Source organism: Phascolarctos cinereus, unplaced genomic scaffold (genome assembly GCF_003287225.1).
Source record: "Phascolarctos cinereus isolate Bilbo 61053 unplaced genomic scaffold, phaCin_HiC Scaffold_2;HRSCAF=192, whole genome shotgun sequence".
NCBI lineage: Eukaryota > Metazoa > Chordata > Mammalia > Diprotodontia > Phascolarctidae > Phascolarctos > Phascolarctos cinereus.
In genome coordinates, this window is record NW_027555625.1 from 312,235,289 (window position 1) to 312,257,616 (window position 22,328).

Consider the following 22,328-nt stretch of genomic DNA (forward strand, 5'->3'; position numbering starts at 1 on the left):
TGTGTTTTTTCATATTCCCCAACTGGACTGTAAACATGATGAAGGTATTGACTATTACTTATGCAAGGAGTGTAGGGATTTGGGGTTTGTTCTTGTTCTTGTTTTTTTTGGTGAGGCAATTGGGGTTAAGTGACTTGCCCACAATCACACAGCTAGGAAATATTATGTGTCTGAGGCTGGATTTGAACTCAGGTCCACCTGACTCCAGGGCCAGTGCTCTATCCACTGTGCCACCTAGGTGCTCCAGGATTTTGGTTTCTGAAGGGAAATAGATTAAAGGCTGTTAGCTTCACTAGTTGCCCTTAATCATTTTTGGTCTTGTTCCTGAGTTAACTGCATTGCAAATTAAGGATGAAAAAGTCTCCTCATCCCAGCTTTATCCAGCTCCTTTCTAATTTTGTTATGTAGATTCCCTGGGATATATCGAAGGGGATCAAGAGTATAGTAAGGGTTAAAAGAAATTTTAAACCATAGCTCGAGTAAGTTTAAACTGAGAGGCCGTTATTAGCATCAGAGAGAGGAATTCAAAAGACAGACTTAAAATGCCTAAAGGATTCTCAAGCTAGCTGGAGTGCGAGTCACAAACACACAGACCAAAAAACAAACAAATAAAAAGCCCTACAGAGAGCTGTGGGATTGTAGTCTAAAGAGCTAGGAGGTTCCCACTTCTGCCAGGAGGAAGTCGAAGACCGGTATATGAGCATTGGAGAACACCAAAAGTTGGGCGTATCCGCAACACAGTTGAAGACCAGCAGATGGCATCAGAGAGCAGCAGCTGCCGCCACAGCGCTGCTTATAGACTCTGCAAAGAACTGCCCCATCTCTAGAGATGTGCTTCCCTGGCTGTGCACATTCCCTGGCCATTCAGTGCCCATGTCTAGCCATACATGTTCCCTGAGCCACATAGGCTCTTGATGTTTATGTTTTTATTCTGGAAGATATATGTATATAATAATGGTGACCTTGGAGCAGAAGAGTACAGCAGAGACAGACATGCCACCTCCCATGTATCATTTTATACAGTAAGGACGGGTGACCCCAGATACACCAATTACTGAAGTCTTGAGGAAGAGAAAGAACTTTCACATGGTGTAGACAGCAGGGCAGGGTTATGTGGACCCAGGAAGTTTGTTTTTAACTAGTTTGCTACAGGAGTGAGAGAAATGCGTGGAAAAGCATATTGTAGAGATGGAGAAGAATGGTGTTGAGCAAGGCTGGGCTTCACCAGGGTCAGGGCAGTGGATTTGTGTGTTACCTGGTCGTACGTGTTCCTTGTGGGTGTTCTCTGGTCTTTTCCCACCAGGATCCTACTCTTCTTCCCACCCCCAGACCAGGCCCAGGACTTCAAGAGCAGGAAGGGGACCATTTGTGACATGAAGTGATAAGGGACCTGGTGTAGAGAGATGGAAGAAGAAGAAAAGGAGGAGAAGGAGAAAGAAGGGAGGAGAGAGAGAGGGATGGGGAGGAAGAAGAGAAGTGAGGAGGAAAAAGGATCCAGTACTCAGGGGCTAGGATAGAGTTGTCAAATGCACAGTGACCCACAATGCCCTGAATTTAGGCCAAACAAGATTAAAACGTAATTCAGAAATATTTAACAAAATAAATAAAAATACAATGAAACATTAACATGTGGCTTTCTAAGTCAATATTCGGCCTGATAATCATTTAAGATCAATTGAGCCCCAGTAAGGGCCAAAAACCTGAATTAATCTTTTTCTCCTTGAGTGAACTAAAAACACCCCTTCCTGTGTCAGCAATTTCCAAGACCAGATGGAACTGACCAGCATTCTTCCTGTTCGTATTCACTAAGTCCAGGATGTCTGGGACCAGACACTCTCTTGGATAATGGGACTCTTCTTATCTTGGTCTATAATTTCAATTGACACTTTTACATTCTCCTATTTTATTGTATTTACAACCTATTCAATTAAGAAAATTCTTTCCCCATGCTATATGTTAAACAAACACATGGGAGGCTGTATTTTTTGGAACACAGACATCCTGAGTCTGATCACTCTCAACTGTATAAAATCTCTATCATTTTGTTTAATCTCCGAGTCAGAATCACATTCTGGCTTCCATGTTAACATGATTCTCAACTGAAAGGGAATAAACTATATAATCATGTATCACCTAACTTGTTTGCCTTCTTTAACCAGACTTTCAGGTTAACAGGCCCACAAGGGCTCTTATGTATGGTTTAGTGGCACTGAGTTTGGAGACCATGTCCCTATATCTTATCTCTCAGATTAGACCCCTGATTCAAGGCAGGATGGGACTGAGACCAAGGACCCCAAAAGAAGGGGCAGTCTTTGATGCTATGGAAGGAAATAGTGATAATCAATGAAAATAAAGTCAGTCCACTGACCTCCAGCCTCTCCTTCTTTATTCCCCTATAAATCACATAACCCCATCCTGGGGACGGCTTTGGGGATTTCCAGGGGAAGTACTGGTTACCATGGGTGGGAACCCAGGGACTCGGCAGAGCACACATGTGGTAAGTGTCAGTAAAACGGAGGCCCTGAGAAGATCCGCCCATCTCTGAAACACCAACCCTTTTATCTTCCTTCATGTATTCCTACCTTATCTGATGGCTCTTCCTGTCTCTTTGACATTCAGGCTTGTGTACAACAAACTGATTTACTTATGATTAACCTCCTGGGGCTGAAGATCCTGAAAAGGTCAATATCTAAGGAACCAGCTTCTTGTTTGGGGCCTCTACTTTTCCCCACATTTACTGGTCTCTGAGAATACATGGGCCCTGCTCAGTCCCTCCATTCCTGGATGATCACTGACTGTGAGAACCCATCCTTCCGCTGAAAACCCCAAAAAGCTATGGTGAGAATTACAAGAAGCTGCACTTTCTTTCACTGGCTTCTCACCTCCACTGGGCTAGACCTTGTTCTCTGAGGGGACAAGAAAGATCATAGCTTCTGAGACTCTCCTTCCCAGGCAAAAAGAACAGAAGATGGGTCTTAGATAGCAAAAAAAAAGAAGGGCTACTGGTTGACCTCTTTCTGGGAGAGTTGAAGATGGTTTTCTGCTTAGAGGCAGAGCATTTATCAGATGACCTCCATTCCTCTAGAAATGAAGGGTTTTTTATTTTTTTTAATTTTTTGCTAGGCAATCAGGGTTAAGTGACTTGTCCAGGGTCACACAGCTAGTGAGTGTCATGTGCCTGAGACCAGATTTGAACCCAGGTCCTCCTGACTTCAAGGTTGGAGCTCTATCCACTGTACCACCTAGCTGGTCCATGATGGGCTTTTTAGGAAGACAAAAATCTCCAAGAAACTACTAAGACATCTTGGTTATTATGTATCCTGCAAATAAGGACTTCGCTTTAGAGTCAGGGGGCCTGAATTTGAACTGCAGTTCGGTGACTTTCTGAACATACATGTGGAGACTTCAGCAGACAATTTGTTGTTGTTGTTGTTGTTGTTTTTTGGCCAGGCAAGGGGGTTTAGTAACTTGCCCAGGGTCACACAGCTAGTAAGTGTTCTGTGTCTGAGGCCGAATTTGAACTCAGGTCCTCCCGAATCCAGGGCCAGTGCTCTATCCACTGCACCACCTAGCTGCCCCTTCAGCAGACAATTTGAAACACAGAACAGGAGATCTGGGGGTAAGGATTAACGTCATTAAAGCACTCATAGCGTTCCTTAATTGAGACATGGGATAAAAATCATAAGTTTGTTGACTGAAGCCCAGCTGTGGGAACTTGGGTTCAAATCCTGGCTATACTACTTACTAGGTGTCATTTTGGATGTCACATACTCTCTGGCCATCAGCTTTCCTCTTTGAAGGTGTTGGGCAAGCTAATCTCTAAGATCCTTTCTAGTTCTAAATTCTATGATGTAATGAGGTGTTTCATCCAGAAACAAGGAGAAGAATTTGAATGAGTCAATGTCGCTTCAACTATATTACTATCAGCCAGTGAGTGGTCACTGCAACAGCTGTGTGTGCCTCCATCCATGAGGTGAATCCTGAGGTCCCGGACCTCTCAAACTGCCTTACCCTGAATTTATAGGTTACCAAGCCGGTGGAAATGGGTCTTTCCTCCTCGCACCCTCTACCACTGTAGTGAGTATATGGGATGCAACACAAGACTTCTTGTCTCTGTCTCTTTTTGAACTTAAACTCAGAAAGGCCTGAATTCTCTTCTTGCCTCAGATGCTTTAGCTGTGTGACCCTGGGCAGGTCATCTAACCACTCTGTGCTTCAGTTTCCTCACCTGTAAAGAGGAGGTAATTATTCTCATTTATTATGGGAGGCACCTACCTCATAGAGTTATTGTGAGGATTGAATGAGGTAACATATGTAAAACACTTCACATACCTTAAAGCTCTTTATAAATACTGTTATTATTATTAATCATTATTATTTCTCCTCTGCCACTTATGCAAGGCTGTCATGTAACCATATGTGCTAAGGCTTTAGGAATAAAGCCTTCCTATCTATTTCCCACCCCCTTTCTCAGCAGTAAGGTATCATATATAACACAATCAATCAATAAACATTTTTTCCATATAATTCTCTCTCTGTGCTTAGGCCAAAACAACCTATCCCACATCCCCAGTCTTACTTGCACCAACCTTTGCTCAAACTCTGTACTTCAAATTGAATGCTCTCCCTCTGCCCTAATCTTTATTTGCAGACAACATATCTACCCTTATTCAAATATCAAATGAAAATCATATTATTTCATCATTAGAAAAGACCTCGGGGGTTGAAGGAGGGGGAGGTGTGTCCTCTAATCCAAACTTTGACCAAGAAAGAATCTTGTCTTCACAACATACTTGACAGAAAATTTACAATAATGGACAACCCACTAGCTCCTTCAAAGAGCCCATGCTGCCTAACGCATCACTTTAATTGTTAGGAAGTTTCTCTGGAAAACTGGCCTAAATCTGCCCTTTTGTGGTTTTTACACATTGCCAAGATTTCTGCCCTCAGAGGCCCATCAGTACAAGGCTAACCTCTGTTGCACATCATTGTGAATAGGAAAGCTTCTCAGATCCTCTCAAATTGAAGTCATCCCTCTCATCTCAAACTTTTTTGTTCTTTTCTTGAGGACCTTTCGCAAACTCTGGTCACTGGGGAGCTTTTCCCTACACTGAGCTCAAACTTGCCTCTCTGAAGCTCACCCCATTGCTCTGAATTCTGTCCTCTGGGGCCAAGCAGACTTTATCTAACCGCTCTTCCATAGGACAGCACCTCAATGACTTGAAGACAGATATTCTATTTCATCCCACCTCCAAACCCCATCACCAAGTTTTCTCTTCTCCAGACTAAACATTTCTAGCTCCTTGATGTGTTGTAGAGACCCCTCACCCTTTTCTGGATGCTGTCCAATTTATCAGTGTCTTTCCTAAAATGGAGCAACCAAAATGGATGATAAACAAGATCTGTTATAATCAGATTGGAATACAGGAGAACTAGCATCTCCTGGTTCTGGGTTCAACCCAGTCTTCTAGTCTCTAGATATTTTGTAGGTCCTGAATGTCATCCTCTTAGCTGGCCCTCCCAGCTTTATGTCAGTGCCTGAGTAGATAAGCTTGTCGTGTGTATTGCCACTGATTCAAAATATTGGACCGAACCAGAAATAGTAACTTGCTTACAGTCACACAGATAGGGTCACATCAAGACAAATTAAGGTCCTCTGACTCCTAGACTTCCTAAAGCAGCCTGTGGAAATCAGTATCCCTGGCCACAGGGTCCATTCCATTCAAGATCTTTCCTGTTCAATGGGAAACAAAATAAGTGGAAGACTGGAAGAGAGAGCTGAAAATCTGTCAACTAGACATAGGCCCAGTTTTCTTCTCCTTCTCTCTCCTGACACAGAGACTGGAGTGTCACTTCCTCTAAAACTTCCTCTTATTTCTACTTCAGAATCCAATTCCCTCTATCTTGGTGAGAAAAAACATCCAAAACAGTAGTTCCCTTTGTGGTTTACTTTGCTCTTTGAAGGAAGAAACTCTCTTTAAAACAAGCCCAGTACATATTAACTGTGTCATTTTTGGCAGAGAGAGCTCCATCAGATTTGCAGATAATTGCAGCCTTGCATTTCTATGGCTAGATCTTCCCTACAACCCAGGATCATGATCCATATCCAGAACCCCTTATCATTTCCTCTGTCCATTGGATCTGTAGCACCCTCTGATAATGTTATTCTGTTTCTACCTCTACTGACTTTTCAACTAATCTCCTCAACATGATTTCCTTTTCTTTTTCTATTTCCTTCCATATGTTTTTAATATATCCATAATCTGGAACTCCAAGCCCTAAATTTAGATGGACTGAACTTAACTTTCTAGGATTATCTCAAAATCATTCTCTCTGGTTCATATATCCATCCAGAATTTCCCCCCAGAATCTAAGAGTTTGGCTCATTTTACCACCATCCAGTCTTCCTTTGGGACTATTAGAATATGGACTGTTTCTAGGTCTCCACATGTAGATTAAAAAAACCCTCAGTTTCCATAAAGCACTCATCTAACACTGTGTGTGTGGGATTCAAGACAGCCTTAATTTAATCCGACAGGGGAAAAATGCAAACAACTTAAAAGACTCACAATGATCCATTAATTATCTAAACAATCACTCTTTTCTCTCTAGTGGGCCCCATTTCCCTTCGAGACAACTAGTCAATCCTCCAGATTCATCATCCCTACCTGTGATTTGGATTCCTTCATTAAAGGAAAGCATTTGGGGCAGATTGGAAGTCAGCTCCTCTCCAAGGACTGAGCAGTATGAATAACTCCATGTGCTGCCTTCTTTCCTAGGAAATCAGTGCTATCCAAATCCCCTACCCTTCCTAGGAGGCTGAGTCCAATATAGGAGTAGCACTCCTCCAAACATCCCTTCCCTTTTTCTTGGAGGCTTGGTTTGGAACCCTCCCCACTCTACCACTGTACCTGAGTCGTGGACTCCTCTCAGACTTCTAGTTTCCTTCTTTGTGGTCACCTCTAGGCCTAAGAGACTCCACTACTAACTCTCCATGGCAAGGTTTAGAAATTCAGGATGCAGGAACTCTTGTCTCTCCACCGTTGTCCTCAGCTTCTGTCATCCCTTGGATCAAACTCTGCCACTGATACTCCACATTTCTACTATCTCGAGGGCTGTAGGTGGCCTCTGTAGGGGTGGCAGCTAAGTGGCACCATGGATAGAGTGCTGAACAGGGACTCAGGAAGAACTCAATTCAATGTTGCCTCAGATACTTAATAGCTGTTGTCATTTAACCTCTGCTGCCTCAGTTTCCTCATCTGTAAAAGGTGGGTAATAGGGGCAGCTAGGTGGTGCAGTGGATAGAGCACTGTCCCTAGATTCAGGAGAACCTGAGTTAAAATCTGGCCTCAGACACATAACACTTACTAGCCATGTGACCCTGGGCAAATCACTTAACCCTATTGCCTAGCAAAAAAAAAAAAAAGGTGGGCAATAATAGCAGCTACCTTCCGGGGTGGTCATGAGGGTAAAGCAAGATACTATTTGTAATATACTTTGTAGAGTTTAAAGCAATAGATAACTGTTAGCTATCCTCACGATAACAACATGGTTCCTGATAGACTGGGTAAAGGGACAAGATGTATGTATCAGGTGCCAAAATCTGTTCTCAGCTCTCTGGTCTCTGGTTCCTGCTCTCCCTACAGTTCTCTGAACTGCTTCCAGGTCACTACACTCACTTTCTAGGCCCTAGTTCAAAGGGCAGAGTTCATTTCTTCCATTAGATTGACTGACATCTAATCAAATCATATCAAGACTCAATTAATAGAAATGTTAGTACATATAAATGAGACATAAAGTCCTAAAGAAAGACTTCATTTTGGACTTTGCTAAATCATGAAGGTTTCTTTTTAGTTGTGCCATCTACTAAATAACATTCCTAACCCTTTTTTATCGCTTCTGTTTCTTGTCAATTAATAAATTATCAAGTATTTATTTAGCTCCTACTATATTCTATCTAGTTAGTTGTAGGGACTAGGGATACAAAGACAGAAAAATGAAATCATCTCTGATTTTAAAAGTCTATTTTTATTAAGATGTGCCATTTCAGAGCCATGGTCTAGTTGGGGTCCCACACCATCATTTCTGATATGTTTCAGATTAAATTTGCCTCTTTCTATTAAAATCTCTATTTTTCTTGATAGTTACTAACACTTTGTTCATTTATTGTAGACATTAGAGGCCCTGAGTTTTATTATTGCCTCTTATCTTGGAATAGGGAGGAGTTTCTGAGTCAACAAAAAAGAATAAAGAGAGAAAAGACAGAATCTGTGGTCTACAGGGACCTCTGCCTGTTACTGTCTGTGTGGTTTTCCATTGTGCAAAGGCCCAGTCTGGAAACACCATGGTTTTCAAATTCATCATAAATGGAATTATCTCTAGAGATCTTAGTATCTCTTGGATTAAGCACAGCGATCAGATTCTTGACAACTTGACATGCTCTATATGAAAGAGGACAGTGATTCCTATCATGTGAACTGTCACAATTAAACAATGTGAATAAATGGAGTTATATGACACATTTGGGCCATGTCTTGGGCTGTATTAATAGAAGCATAGTATTCAAAACAAGAAAGGAAGTATTTTTAGGGTCTTCTGCCCTAGTCAGACAATTGATGGATGCAACAAATTCTTTATTTTAAAATTTAATTTCTTTTCAATTTTCCTGCCACTCCTCAAACCCCAATTAGGAAGGGAGAAGGAAGAAAATCTTTATAACAAATGGGCAAAGTCAAGCAAAACAAATTCCCATATTACTATTGTTCAAATATTATATGTGTGCATGTGTATGTGTATAAGTTCTTAAAACTTTTAAAGTTTTTGTTCTTATAAGGTTGTTTCTGTATAAATTGTTCTTCTGATTCTTCTAATTTTAATATGTATCAGTCCATAGGAGTCTTCCCTTTCCTCTTTCTTTGATCCCTTTGGGAGTAAATACCTAGTGGTGGTATGACTGTGTCAGAAGATATGCCCAGCTAATAACTTTGGGGGTTGGTTCCATGTTGCTTTCCAGGATGACTATAGCCATAATTCACAGCTCCACCAAGGTTCCAGGCACTATATTCCAAGAATTACACTGACAAGCTGGGGTCTAGCTTCAATGGCAGGAGAATGAGCTGGATTTGGATAAGGATAAGGTGGATGTTGAAGTCCTTGCCATGTAAATGACAGTTGAAGAACTTGGTTATCCTAAGAAGGAAAAAAGTAGATGAAGGAGGACAAATGAGAGCTGCCTTCAAACATTTGAAGGGTGATCATGGGAAGATGGATTAAACATGTATAGTTTGGCCTCTAAAAGCAGAATTATCTGCTCCTTCACCTTCTTTCTTCTTTATTGTCTCCTCTGACTCCTTCAGTTCAACACTGATCTGACTTATAGTCAGAAACTCATTTTAATTTTTACTTCTCATCTATCATACCCACCATGAACTATCCCCTCATCCTGGCTAAACAAACATTTAAAAGAATTGAGTGAAACTATGATAATAAATCTTCTTTCATCCATCCCTCCCCCTTATGCTTTTCAAATTTACCAAAATCTCAAAAGCTTCAGAAGAGACTGAAAAGGCTGGTGACATTTGTTTCACTTTCTACCAACTCATGACCTGATCTCCCTTTGGTTTCCATGTTGGTTCCTTTAGATAAGCATATCTCTTTTATTCTAGATAAAGATGTACAAAATACAAATGAAGTTTATGGTATTTATGGATTGTTACTCTCTGACACAGAGACCTCCAAAAACACAATCCCAGAAATTTAAGCAACAAAGGCATTGCCGAAGGATGAATTCTGGGAGAGCATCTATTTGAGTTTCTCATTTCTTTAGAAGGACTGTAAAGGTGAAGAGTCCTGCAAGTTCAAGGCAACAAATACACTTTCTACGTAAGTTCTATTTTTAAAACTGGTTTTTTTCCTGACAGTGGTGGGTTATCAGCATGAGCCAGTTTAAAGTAATCAGAGGGGGTTAAGAAAGTAGGTTATGACTTACTAAATGGTAGATGATAATGGCAGCTCCTCTTTTAAAGCATGTAGCTATAATAATAGCTAACATTTATAGTTATATAGAATTATGCTCACTATACTATAGTTATATAGTATAGTGCATATGATGTGCAAGGAACTGTGCTAAGTACTTTTAAAAAATATTTTTTATTTTTAAATTATGGAATATAACCAACATGTCCGTAACATAGTATAATAAAAAAGATGATTTCACACAAAACTGCAGGTTTACTACATACAACTTTCTATTCCTTTTTTTTCTTCCCTCCCCTGCCCTAGAGATGGCTACCATTATACACAGATAGGTATGTGTATGTATGTATGTATGTATGTATGTATACATATATGTATAGGTATACACACATATATAATTATCCTATAACTATTTCTATTTAGCAGTTCTTTCTCTGGATGCAGAAAGTATCTTTGTTTATATGTCCTTTATTTTTAATTTGTGTATTTGTAATAGTCAAAGTGACATAGTCACTCAAAGTCATTCTTAAAACAATGTTAGTTACTATACACAATATTCTCTTGGTTTTGCTCACTTCTCTCTCTGCTATTTTTTGCAAGTATTTCCATGCCTTTCTAAGATCATTGAGTTCATCATTTCTTACAGCACAGTAGTATTCTATCACAATCTTACACCACAAATTGTTCAGCCATTCCCCAATTAATGAAGATCCCCGCAATTTCCAGTTCTTTGCCACCCCAAAGCAAGCTGCTATAAACATCCTATTCACATTCAAAGTTATAATTACAATTTGTGAATTTCCCTCCATTTTATTTTTACTCATTTTCTTTCTCAGCCTCTTTTTACCTGATCCTTGTTACCTTATCTTCTTCCCCCACCTCCCATTCCCCATCCCACCCACCCCTCTAAGAGACCTTGACCCTCTCCTCCTACCCTCACAATCCCAATCCACACATATCCTCCAAAAGTCCCTTCTCCACCCTGTCCCTCAGTTTCCTTACCTCTCTACATGTTCAGAAAACTTCTATACCCTTCCAAGTATACATGTTGTTTTCTTTTCATGAGAGTAAGGTTCCAAAACTGCATAAGCATATAAGCAGTTTGACCTTAATGAGTGCCTTATAATTAGTCTTTAGTGCTTTCCTTATATTTCTTCTGGATATTTCATATCAAATTTTCCATTGAGTTCTGGTCTTTTTGTTACAAATACCTGAAAGTCTTTCAGTTTGTCAGTTTTTTTCATTCAGGATTATATTCAACTTTGCTGGGTAAGTTATTCTTAGATACAACCTCAGCTCTTTTGCTCTTCAAAATTTAATGTTCCAATACCTATCATCTCAGAGACAGAAGTTGCTAGGTCTTGTGAAATCCTGACTGTATCTCCTCAGTATTTAAATTGATTTTTTTTTCTTGTTGCTTGCAATATTTTCTCCTTAACCTGGGAATTCTGAAACTTGGCTATGACATTCCTGTAAGTTTTCCTCCTGGGATTTTTTCAGGTGGTGAATGGTAGACTTTTTCTATTTGTACATTACTTTCTTGTTCTAGAATTTCAGGGAAATTTTCCTTAATAATTTCTTGTAATATTTTATCAATTCATTTTTTGATCATAACTTTCAGGTGCTCCAACAATTCTTATATTGTCTCTTCTCGATCTGTTCTCCAAATCAATTGTTTTTCTAATGAGATTGTTTCAGATTCTCTTCTATTTTTTTCTACTTTTATTATTGCTTGGTGTCTTATGACATCATTTGATTCCTTTTGCCCAATTCTGGTTTTCAGGGAGTTATTTTCTTCCTTAATATTTTGTATCTCTTTTCCAGTTGGTTAACTTTCTTCTCATAATTTTCTTGGATAGCTTTTTTTTTCTAATTTTTCTTGATCTCTCTTATTTGATTTTTGAATTCCCTTTTAAGTTCTTCAAAGAACTCTTTTTGGGTTTGTGACCATATGATGTTACTCCGTGGGGTAAGTCCCCTGTCAATACCTGGATGCTTTATTCCAGGCTGGTAGGGGAGGGAGAGGGCCCCAACATTCTCCATCAGCAATACAACTGAAGCCTCATTTGTAGGTTGACAAAGACATGGATAGTGTGTCACCAGTCACCTAAAGAAATGATTTTTCTAAAAAAATGAGAAAATCTTGTGTTGGAAAAAGTACCAGTTGCTCATGGGTAGGCTGAGCTATTATGATAAAAATGACAATTCTACCTAAATTAATTTACTTATTCAGCACCATACCAATCAAACTAGCAAAAATTATTTTATAGAACTAGGAAAAACAATAACAAAATTCACCTGGAAGAACAAAAAGAATGTCAGGGGAACTAATGAAAAGAAATGTAACGGAGGTGGCCTAGCTGTACCAGATCTTGAATTGTATTATAAAGCAGCAATCATGAAAACTACTTGGTACTGGCTAAGAAACAGTGATGCATCAGTGGAATAGGTTAGATATGCAAGACACAACAGTCAATGACTATACTAATCTACTATTTGATAAATCCAAAGACTCCAGCTTCTGGGATAAGAAATCACTATTTAACAAAAACTTTTGGGAAAACTGGAAAAATGTATGGTAGAGATTGGGCATAGACCAACATCTTACACCCTATAGCAAGATAAAGTCAAAATGGGTACAGAATTTAGATATAAAGACTGATACTATAAGCAAAGTAGAAGAGTAAGGAATAGTTTACCTTTCAGATCCATGGAGAAGGGAAGAATTTGTGACCAAACAAGAGACAGAGAACATTATGAGATGCAAAATGGATAATTTTGGTTACATTAAACTGAAAAGTTTTTGCACAAACACAGCCAATGAATCCAAGATTGGGAGGGAAGCAGAAAACTGGGAATTTTTACAACTAATGTCTCTGATAAAGGCCTCATTTCTAAATATACAGAGAGAATTGAGTCAAATATTTAAGAATACAAGTCATTCCCCAACTGATAAATGGTCAAAGGATATGAACAGGCAGTTTTCAGAGGAAGAAATTAAAGCTATCTATACTCATATGAAAAAATGTTCTAAATCACTATTCACTAGAGAAATGCAAATCAAAATGACTCAGAGGTACCACAGTCACCCTGAACTGCACAATACCTGGGGTTCTAACAGTAAGACCAGTGAAAAGGGTCAAGGGGAAAGGGGCCCAGAGACAAGAAATTTACCATTTCCAAGGAGGCACCTTCCACCACATAAAGAAAGCAGCCTAACCCAGCAGCAACACAGACTTCTCCATCAGCATCAGCCACATCACTCCATTGGATAGTGGCACCTATGACTGCATGAAGTTCAAAAAGGGGACACCTAGCATAGAGTATAAATCTGGTATAAATCATGTTGTCTGTGATGGGCAAGTACAGAGTACTGGGACAACTGTCCAAGTTCTGCTAGCAATCAAAGGCCCAGGAATCTAGCCATAGAAGTCTCTCTTTTTCAAACTGTATTTTTTGAGGTTGGGGAAGTAAAGTAGTAGAACAAGGGAGGTTCCAGCTTCAGGACAAGGTAGCCCAAAAGTAGGAAGGTATGAAATATACAGGCTTGGGCATAAAACTTCCTTGACTATATACCAGCTTGTAAGGACTCTTTTAGATCTATCCAAAAGACCTTAGCCTTTTCCCCCCAAGGCTTTCACCTCTCACTCTTCTTAACTTTCACTAGTCACTAAGCCCCATCCAAAGGCACTGGTCTCCTGGTATGGGGGAGATTGATGTCTTCTACCACATAATACTAGAAGGAATTCCTCCTCCAAACTCAAGCCATTACGATCAGAGAACCAGAGTTTGAAGGCACAGTAATGAGTGGTTTCAGGGTCTAAAGAATGACCATCCATGTGGGAGTCTGGCTAGAAAAAATGAGGGAAAAAAAGGAAAGAAAAGAATTATTAGGTCACGGAAGTTTTGAATGCAGATGACCTGATAGGATATGATGTTTGAGGGGATATTAATATGTATATTAAAGTCCCCAAGAATGAAGGCATGGGTAGGCTAGAGAGAATGGTTGTGAACCAGGTTCCAAACTCTTTCAGAAAGGAGGAAGAAATACTTAGGGGTCAGTATATCATATGAAGAGGAGTCAGGACAGTGTAATATGGACACTTGGCTTGAATCTTCAAAAGAAGAAAGGTTGTTGAGCCATGGTGACAGAGAATAGATGAAAATGAGTGAGGAACAAGCAGCATGCCAACTCCTCCTGGCTCTGTGTGTCAGACAATCTGAAAGAAAGAAGACAAAGTATTACAGAGTTGTCCAGGGTGCTAAACTTTTCTGGAAAGTCAGACTTTCATGTGTTCTAGATGATGTTAAACAGAAAAAGAGAAGGCCGCAGTAAAGGAAGGTTTGTTAATGATTGAGTGGTGGTGAGTGGTCAGGGTGCAAGAGGGTACAGTGGGAACAGAGGGCAGAGGAGGAAAGGTAAAAGCCAGCAGAGCCCTCAAAGGCCTTTCATCTTCCTAATAACGATCTGGCTTTTCAGACTGGATTCCAGTAGACATCTTAAACTCACTCTGTCCAAAACAGAGCTGATTATCTTCTCCTTAAACCTTTCCCCTCCTACCTTTCCTAATATTGTATAGGACCGCACCATCCTCCCATTCTCTCTGGCTCACAACCTAGGAGTCATCCTACACTCTGCACTGTCTCTCACCTCCCATATCTGAGTTGTTGCCCAAGTCGATCAATTCAGCCTGTGCAAGAGTTCCCAAATATGCCCCCTTCTCTCCTCTGACACTGCCACCACCCTAGTGAAGATCCTCATCACCTCACACCTCGATTACTGCACTGGCTGCTGCTGGGCATGACGGCCTGAAGTCTCTCCCTACTCCAACCACTCTCCTTTCAGCCACAAGAGTGATTTTCCCAAAACTCAGGCCTAACCATGTCACCTCACTCCCTTCCCAGCCCTTCGAACAAACTCCAGGAGCTTTGTATTCGTGCCAGGCACAAATAAAAAATGTGGCTTTGAGCATTCAAACTGTTCATCATCAAGCCCCCTCCTACCTATCCAGTCTTCTTACATGTTATTCTCCCACATGTACTCTCAATCTGGTGGCACAGGCCTCAAAGATGTTCCACAAAATAAAAAGACTCTCCAGATTTTAGTCACTGGAATTTTCTTTGGTTATTTCCCTTGCCTGAATGCTCTCTCTCTCTCCACTCCAACAACTGATCTCCCTGGTTGCCTTTATGTCACCAGCAGGATCCCACATTCTGGAGGAAGCCTTCTCTAACTCCTCTTAATTCTAGTGCTTTCCCTCTCTTAATCGTTTACTATTTGTCCTCTATCTAGCTTGGTCTGTGGCTATTTGTTTGCATGTCATCTCCATTAGATCACAATATCCTTGTGGGTAAGGACTGTCTTTCATATCCCCAGCCTGGCATATAGTATGCCATTAGTAAATGTTTGTTGAACTGAATGTAGTTTAAAGGTTTGCGAATCACTTTGCAGACATCATCTCAATTGATCCTCAAAATAATGCTGTGAGGTAGGTATTGTCACCCCCAATTTACAGACAAGGAAGCTGAGGTCAAGAGAGATTAAAAGATTTGTCCCAAGGCCAAATCAACAAGTTTAGGGTTTTTTGTTTGGTTTGTTTCACTTTTTTTTTTTAAACTGTGTCTCCCTATCTCATGCTGGAAGTTCAGTGGCCACTCATGGGCCAGATGTCAAATGATCAACATGGAAGCTAAGACTTGCTCCTTTTTTCCAAGCTGGCCTATGTTGACCACCATGGTGGCCTCCTCTGCTATAAAGAGGCTCACCAAATTTCTGCCAGATTGAGTGTGGACAGCTGATGGGTTTTGCCTCACTATAGTTCAAACCCCTTGAACCCGAGGGATCCACAAGCTTCAGCTACCTCCCAGTAGCAGGGATTATAGACAGGTGCCACTATACCTGTCAGTAAGCATTTATTTAGTATTTAATGTATGCCAGGCACAGGGGTAAGCACTGAGGATACACATACAAGCAAAAGAAAGGCAAGCCCTGTCCTCAAGAAGCTTACATGGCAAATGGGAAAATCAACACAGAAAAAAAAATGAAAAGTATGTGTCAGGGAAGGTACCCACACTGGGGTCAAAGTTCAAAAAATCAGTGTCAGAGCTGAGAGAGTAATGAAGGACGGTTGGCCTGCATCCTCTCTCAGAAGGGAAACTGTAGGACAAACGCAATTCTGCAGCTTTGACTCCATGAGACGATGTCTCATTGGAAAATGCTGCAGGAACTCCTTCCCTGAGGCTTCTGGACTGGACTTTTCTGCTCCTTCTCCTTCTGGGGATCTCATGGGACCACAGCCCTTAGAATCACAGCATATCACAGGTAAAAAGTACCTGAGAATACAGATTATAGCCTATTTGAACAGACAGAACTCTTGGCACACGCACAGAGTGTTAGAACTACAAGGGACCTTAGAGATCATTTACTCCAATTACTGTGAATTTTTTTTATGAAGGAGGAAACTGAGGCCCAAGCCTGGAAAATGGCTTGCCCAAGGGTTCATAGCAAGTGAGTGGCACAACTAGGCAGATTCTTCTGGTTTCCTGAACATAGGTCTAGACTTCAATTTCTCCTGTCCTCTTGATGAAAGACAAATGGGCTAGACAAACAGGGAAGAACCCAGGCAGGAGGATTATCTGTAGTCCTTCTTGGCCTTCCTGCTACCACATCTGTAAGACATTCACACGCTGCATGAGACCACAGTCACTTCCTCCAACATAAAATCAAATCTACCAAGCCACTTCAGCACATTGTCCTCTTCTTATCAGTAAGGGAGCTCAATCTAGCACTCACAATTTCAGATTTTTCCTTCCATCTCCTCTTTGTCATCAGCAGAACTTGAACCCAGGACTTCTTGACAGAGGCCAATTCTCTATCTACTACAACATATACTTTATAAAGCTCCCTTATTTCTCTGCCAAATCCTACAAGCGTTTTCAATGCCCTCTAAATGTGTTCCCATGTATAACAGTTCTGCTCACCCCAACCTTCTCAGAGCTAGGGATCTGGACACCATAGAGTCTAAAATCTTTAGTTTACAGAGGAGGAACTTGAGACCCAGAAAGGGAATGTGACTTGTCTAAAGTTACACAGCAAATCTGAGGGGCAGAGCCAAAACTAGAGGTCAGCTAAGTCCACAATGATTAGACTACTTGACTTGAAGTCAAGAAGTCTTGAGTTTAAATCCTGCCTCAGACAAGTCACTTAACCTCTCAGCCTCAGAATGCTTTATCTGAAAAATGGGGATAATAATAGCACCCACTTCAAAGGTTTCTTGTAGGGATCAGTGAGATAATATATATTTATATATTTATATAAAGCACTTTGCAAACCTTGAAGTATTACATAAAGGCTATTGTTAATATTATTCTTACCATGATTATTATTATTACTCAGATTTCCAGCCCAGGACTTTTTTCATTGCACCATTTAGCCTCCTTCTTAGTTTTGTCAGACATTCCTTCAGGATCTAAAGGGTGAGAACTCAAAAAACCTCAGAGTCCGCAATACTAAAGAACCTTAGTGGATATCTAGTGCAGACTTGGCTCACAATCTATTCTAATGTGTCTCCCAGTACAAGAGGCTACCCACTTTTTCTTGACCACTTCTACTGAAGGAGAACCTCAGGAGCTTGTCCTTTCCACCTTGGACAGCTCTTGGGAAGCTTTTTTCTGACACTAAGCTCAAACCTGCCTCTGCAGTTACTCCTACTTCTGCCCTTGGGGGGAGGTAGACTAAGCTTAAGCCCCTCTTCCCCAGACAGTTCTTCAAAGATGGGAAGACAGATGTTCTGCTCCATCCCACCCAAAGCCCAGTCTTCTCTTCTCCAGACTAATCATTCCTAGCTCCTTGGCATGTTTTGCAGACCTCCCAGCCTTGTGGTCACTGTCCTTTGGATGCTGTCTAGCTTATCGATGCCTTTCCTATCATGTGGCACCAAAAACTGAATGTAATAAACTAGTTGTGGTATGGCCAATGCAGAAAAATATAGAACCAGCACCTCCTGGTTCTAGATTGGATTCAACCTTCTGTCTTGTAGACATCTTTGTGGGTCCTGACTGTCACGTGCTGAATTTGCTGTCCCTCCCTGCTTTGTGTCAGTGCCTGAGCTGATGAGCCTGTCACCTAAGACATCTACTGATTAAAATGCTAGACAGTTCTAGACTCAGTCCAGGGTCTCACAGATAGAGTCACATTAGGATTTAAATTAAGGTCCTCTGTCAATCACTATCAATAAATACTCATTAAGTGCCTACTATGTATCAGGCACACACTAAATGCTAGGGATACTTACAAAAGGCAAAAGACAAATCTTACCTTCAAGGACAATGAATGACAGACAGGATTTTTTTATTAGATTCTTGAGGTGATGGGGAGCAATTAAGAGTCCATTGAGGAGGGCACTGATGTAGTCAGACCTACCTTTTAGGAAAATCACTCTGGTTGTGGAATGAACAATGGATTGGAATAGAGAGATCTGAAATGGGCAGACTTAGCAGCAGGCTATTGCAATAGTCAAGGTGTGAGGGCCTGCGCTAGAGTGGTAGCATTGTGACAGGACAAGAGGAAACACATTCACCATATCACTATGTCTCATTTTTGTATTACCTTTATATCTTTTTTTCATGTTGTGCTATGTACTTGGAAATGTTCTTTTTTGGCTTTATGTATTTAAGTGCAAAATTAATATCTGTGTGTGTATATATATCTTCTTAATAAATGTTTCTATCCCATAGCCCAGAAGCCCATGCTCTAAATTTCAATGGACTGATTTATTCTTCCAGAATTATCCCAAAAATGTTCTTTGACTCAACCCAGAATTTCCCCCATGGAAAACCAGAGTTTCTCTCATTTTGCATCCCCTCAGGCTTCCCTTGGATTATCAGAATGTGGACTGTCTCTAGGTCTCTGCACAAGTGGATAAAAGAGTCATCAGCTCCAATACACCACCCATCAAACACAGTGCGTATCAGACTCAAGGCAGCCTTTCTTTCATAAAAGCTAACATTTATATATTGCCTGCCATGCCAGGAACTGTGGTAAGCATGTTAGAAACATTGTCTCTCATCTCCACATAACAACCTTGGGAGGAAGGTGCTGTTATTACCCCCATTTTACAGATGAAGAAATTAACTCAGAAGTTAAGTGACTTGTCCAGGATCACAAAGATAATAAGTGTCGGAGGTTAGATTTGAACTCAGGTCTCCCTGACTCCAGGTCAGGGCTCACTCCACTGCAAAACCTAGCTGACTCTGGGGAGTACTTTAAGACTGACAGAAGTGGTTTGCATCAATTATTTCATTTGATATGATGACACAGAAGTATTTATTCCACTCAATGGTTGATTTTTCCAGATAAACCCTCTGGTCCTTTGGTGTCCGGCCCCCAGGAAAGGGCAAGCATCAAACCTCCACTGGCTTTTCCCCAAAAAACATCAGCCTGAAGTGGTTAAAAAATGGGACTGAACTCCCTGCTCTCTGGACCCATTTTTTCCCAGAGGGAGATAGTGTTTCCTACAACCTCACCAGCACCGTGCAGGAGCTGCTCACACCCAGTGACGTTCACTCCAAGGTCATCTGTGAAGTTCATCACTCCACATCACAGACTCCTCTGTCAGGGAAAAAGAAGTTATCAGACATTATTTGAGGTAAGTGAGTCATGGTCCAGGCACTTCTTTCCCATCTCCTCCCCCAATTTGGCTTTTTTTTCTTAGCATTCTCTGAGACCAAGAATACCTTAGAAGCCTGGCCTTACCTAGGAAACAGGAAGCATTTATTAAGTGCCTAATGTGGGCCAGGCACTGTGCCAAGTGCTTTACAAATATTAACTCATTTTCGTGTTGACAAATCCCTAGGGGGCAAGTGGAATTATGATGCCTACTTTACATTTGAGGAAACTGAGGCAGGCAGAGGTTAAGGAGCTTGCCTAGGGTCACAGAACTAGTAAGTGTCTGAGGCTGGATTTGAACTCAGGGCTGCCTAACTCCAGGTCCAGCAAGCTATTTTCTGAGCCACCCAGCTGCCAATGAAGTCAAAATAGAGTCTTTTGAAGTTCTGGGAGCTCCCTCAATCCTAGAAGTTCAGGTGACATTATAGTTATGTCTTGTTCTCACAGTATCCCTGAGCCTCTTTCCCAGACTCACCCTTCAAACACTGAGAATAGTAAAAATTGCCAGTTTCTCTGAACTTAACAGGGTTGTTTCATAACAGGCACACCAGGCATAGAGTGTGAGTGATCATTCCTCTTCTGCAGATAAAGAAGCTGAGCTTCAAAGGGAAGAATTTCCTTCTGCAGGTCACACAACTATCTGGTCTCACAGAAGTGTTGGAAATGGGTATGAACCCAGGTGTTCTGACCCTAAGATCAGTGTCCTTATGATTCAGTTTAATGAAGTATGTGGTGTTGAAGTCCCTGGAATGTGGGTCACCAGCGTCTCTTCTCTGAGACTGCCAGGGAAGAAGGAGAAGGGGAAGGAAGAGGAAAAAGGAGAAGAGAAGCAATAAGAAAAAAGAAAAAGTGAATTGATTGTGAAATGTGAAATGGAGGCAGGCACACCCAGTCATTGGGTACTTGCTGGGAAAAATTATTATGGCAGCAGGAGACAGAGTAGCAATCTTAAATAACCATGGAGAATGGGGGGCAAAAACGACAGAAAGTACAGAGACAAGTGACAAAAGGGAGTACAGAGGCAGATGGTGTGGGAGCGGGGTATGGGGTGGTAACGACAGGGAGATAGGCGGCAATGGGGAAGAGGACGGAGAGGGGGAGAGGCACAGACTATCACTCATGTGACCATGGATTAGAGTTGGGAGCCTTAAGCATCATGGACCTGAAAGAGATGGAAGAGCTGGGGGACAGTAGTTGGAAGATTCATTTTAATAGGTTTTTTTTTTTTGAAGAATGGACTAACTCTTATCTGTGCCACCTAGTGGTTAGTTCATTGACACATCCAAATCATCTCAAAGTTGTCAGTAAAACTTTAGTTAACATGCCCTCATCATCTCAAAGGTATTAGCACTTCTTGGTGTTCTGCTGGCCTTACTGCAGACGTCTGGAACTTGTCTGAGATTTACATGTCATAAGACCAACAGTCCCAACAGCAGCACCCAGATGGCTTCAGCTGATTGAGGATGTGAATCTTAGTTAATGTAGGACACAACTTGTAAATTATGTTCCTTTGACCTTGGGGACAGTTTATATGTGACTTCTAAGTTCCCCCTTTGCATTCTGATTCCTTACTATTTCCCCTTTATACTGGCTCCTTATAAACATCCTATATATACTGACTAGAAGGGAAGATATCATTTCAAGGAAAACAAAACACAATATATTTTTTCACAATCCACTCCCTGGTCCCCTGATCACTATTATACACTACCATGACTAAGAGGCAATCTAAACAAAATCACAGCAAGAATATCAATCATGATATCCTTAAAGGATTTTCCCAGGAACCGTACCAATTCCTCTGGAAAAATCCAGGAGAAAAGATCAGTGAAAACCTTTATAGTGCCTGGAAAGACCTTGTCAACATCTGTGACGATGGTGTCATTCTTCATTTCATTTATCATATGGTGTGTGATGAGGGCTATTTCTTTTTGAAGCATCAATTCACACACAACAGGAGGAATTTACAAACCACAAACTCCTCCCTGTCTGGCTACCAGGTAGTACAAAGCCAGCTGGTGGTCCATCACCAGAGCTCCCAAAGTATGTTGTCCTTCAGCCAATTTGTCAAGTCCTCTAGCAGTGTTCTCAATTTGGTCCTTTAGTCACTTTGCAATATCTTTCTGTGTATATTCCAGCTTCCTATGGACCTCTTCCCCTGCAATTCCCCTGCTTACAAGGACAGTAAGGACTCCCAGATCTATTAAGACACGTTCCACTGAACACAAGTCATGGTGCAAGATGTCATGGGGGGTGGCAGGTGTTAATGGGCATTCCTATAGGAGATGAGGCCCGCACCTGTAGTGACCAGGATGAATGTCAAACTAAACAAGAAAGGCATTGGACTGTGCATGTGGATAAGATAACAGAAAACTGGTTGTGTCCACCCTACCATGTTCCTTCTGGCATTCCCAGTCAGGTTTGATTTCTCCAGATGACCACTGTGCTTTGGAACTCAGCTGACTCAGTCCATGTTTGACCACTGGGGGCATATATTTTCATCTGGAGACACCCTGTGGGGTGGATTCTGAATAATTTGTGACACCCACTGTTATTTTTAGGACTTTCATAGAGCATAAATTGGGTCTGCCTTAGTTAAATTCTAAATAGTCTGGTGCAATCTCAGGAAATGCATTTCTCTCTTTTTCTCTTTTTCCCATGAAAGGGAAGTTACCTCAGCTCCAAT

The 22,328-nt window shown here is 41.1% G+C and overlaps 1 pseudogene; it reads left to right on the top strand.

Annotated features, from left to right (window-relative positions):
• Positions 1-13,050: 13,050 nt before the first annotated feature.
• On the top strand, positions 13,051-19,621 carry LOC110211296 (signal-regulatory protein beta-1-like; annotated as a pseudogene).
• The last annotated feature ends 2,707 nt before the right edge of the window (positions 19,622-22,328 follow it).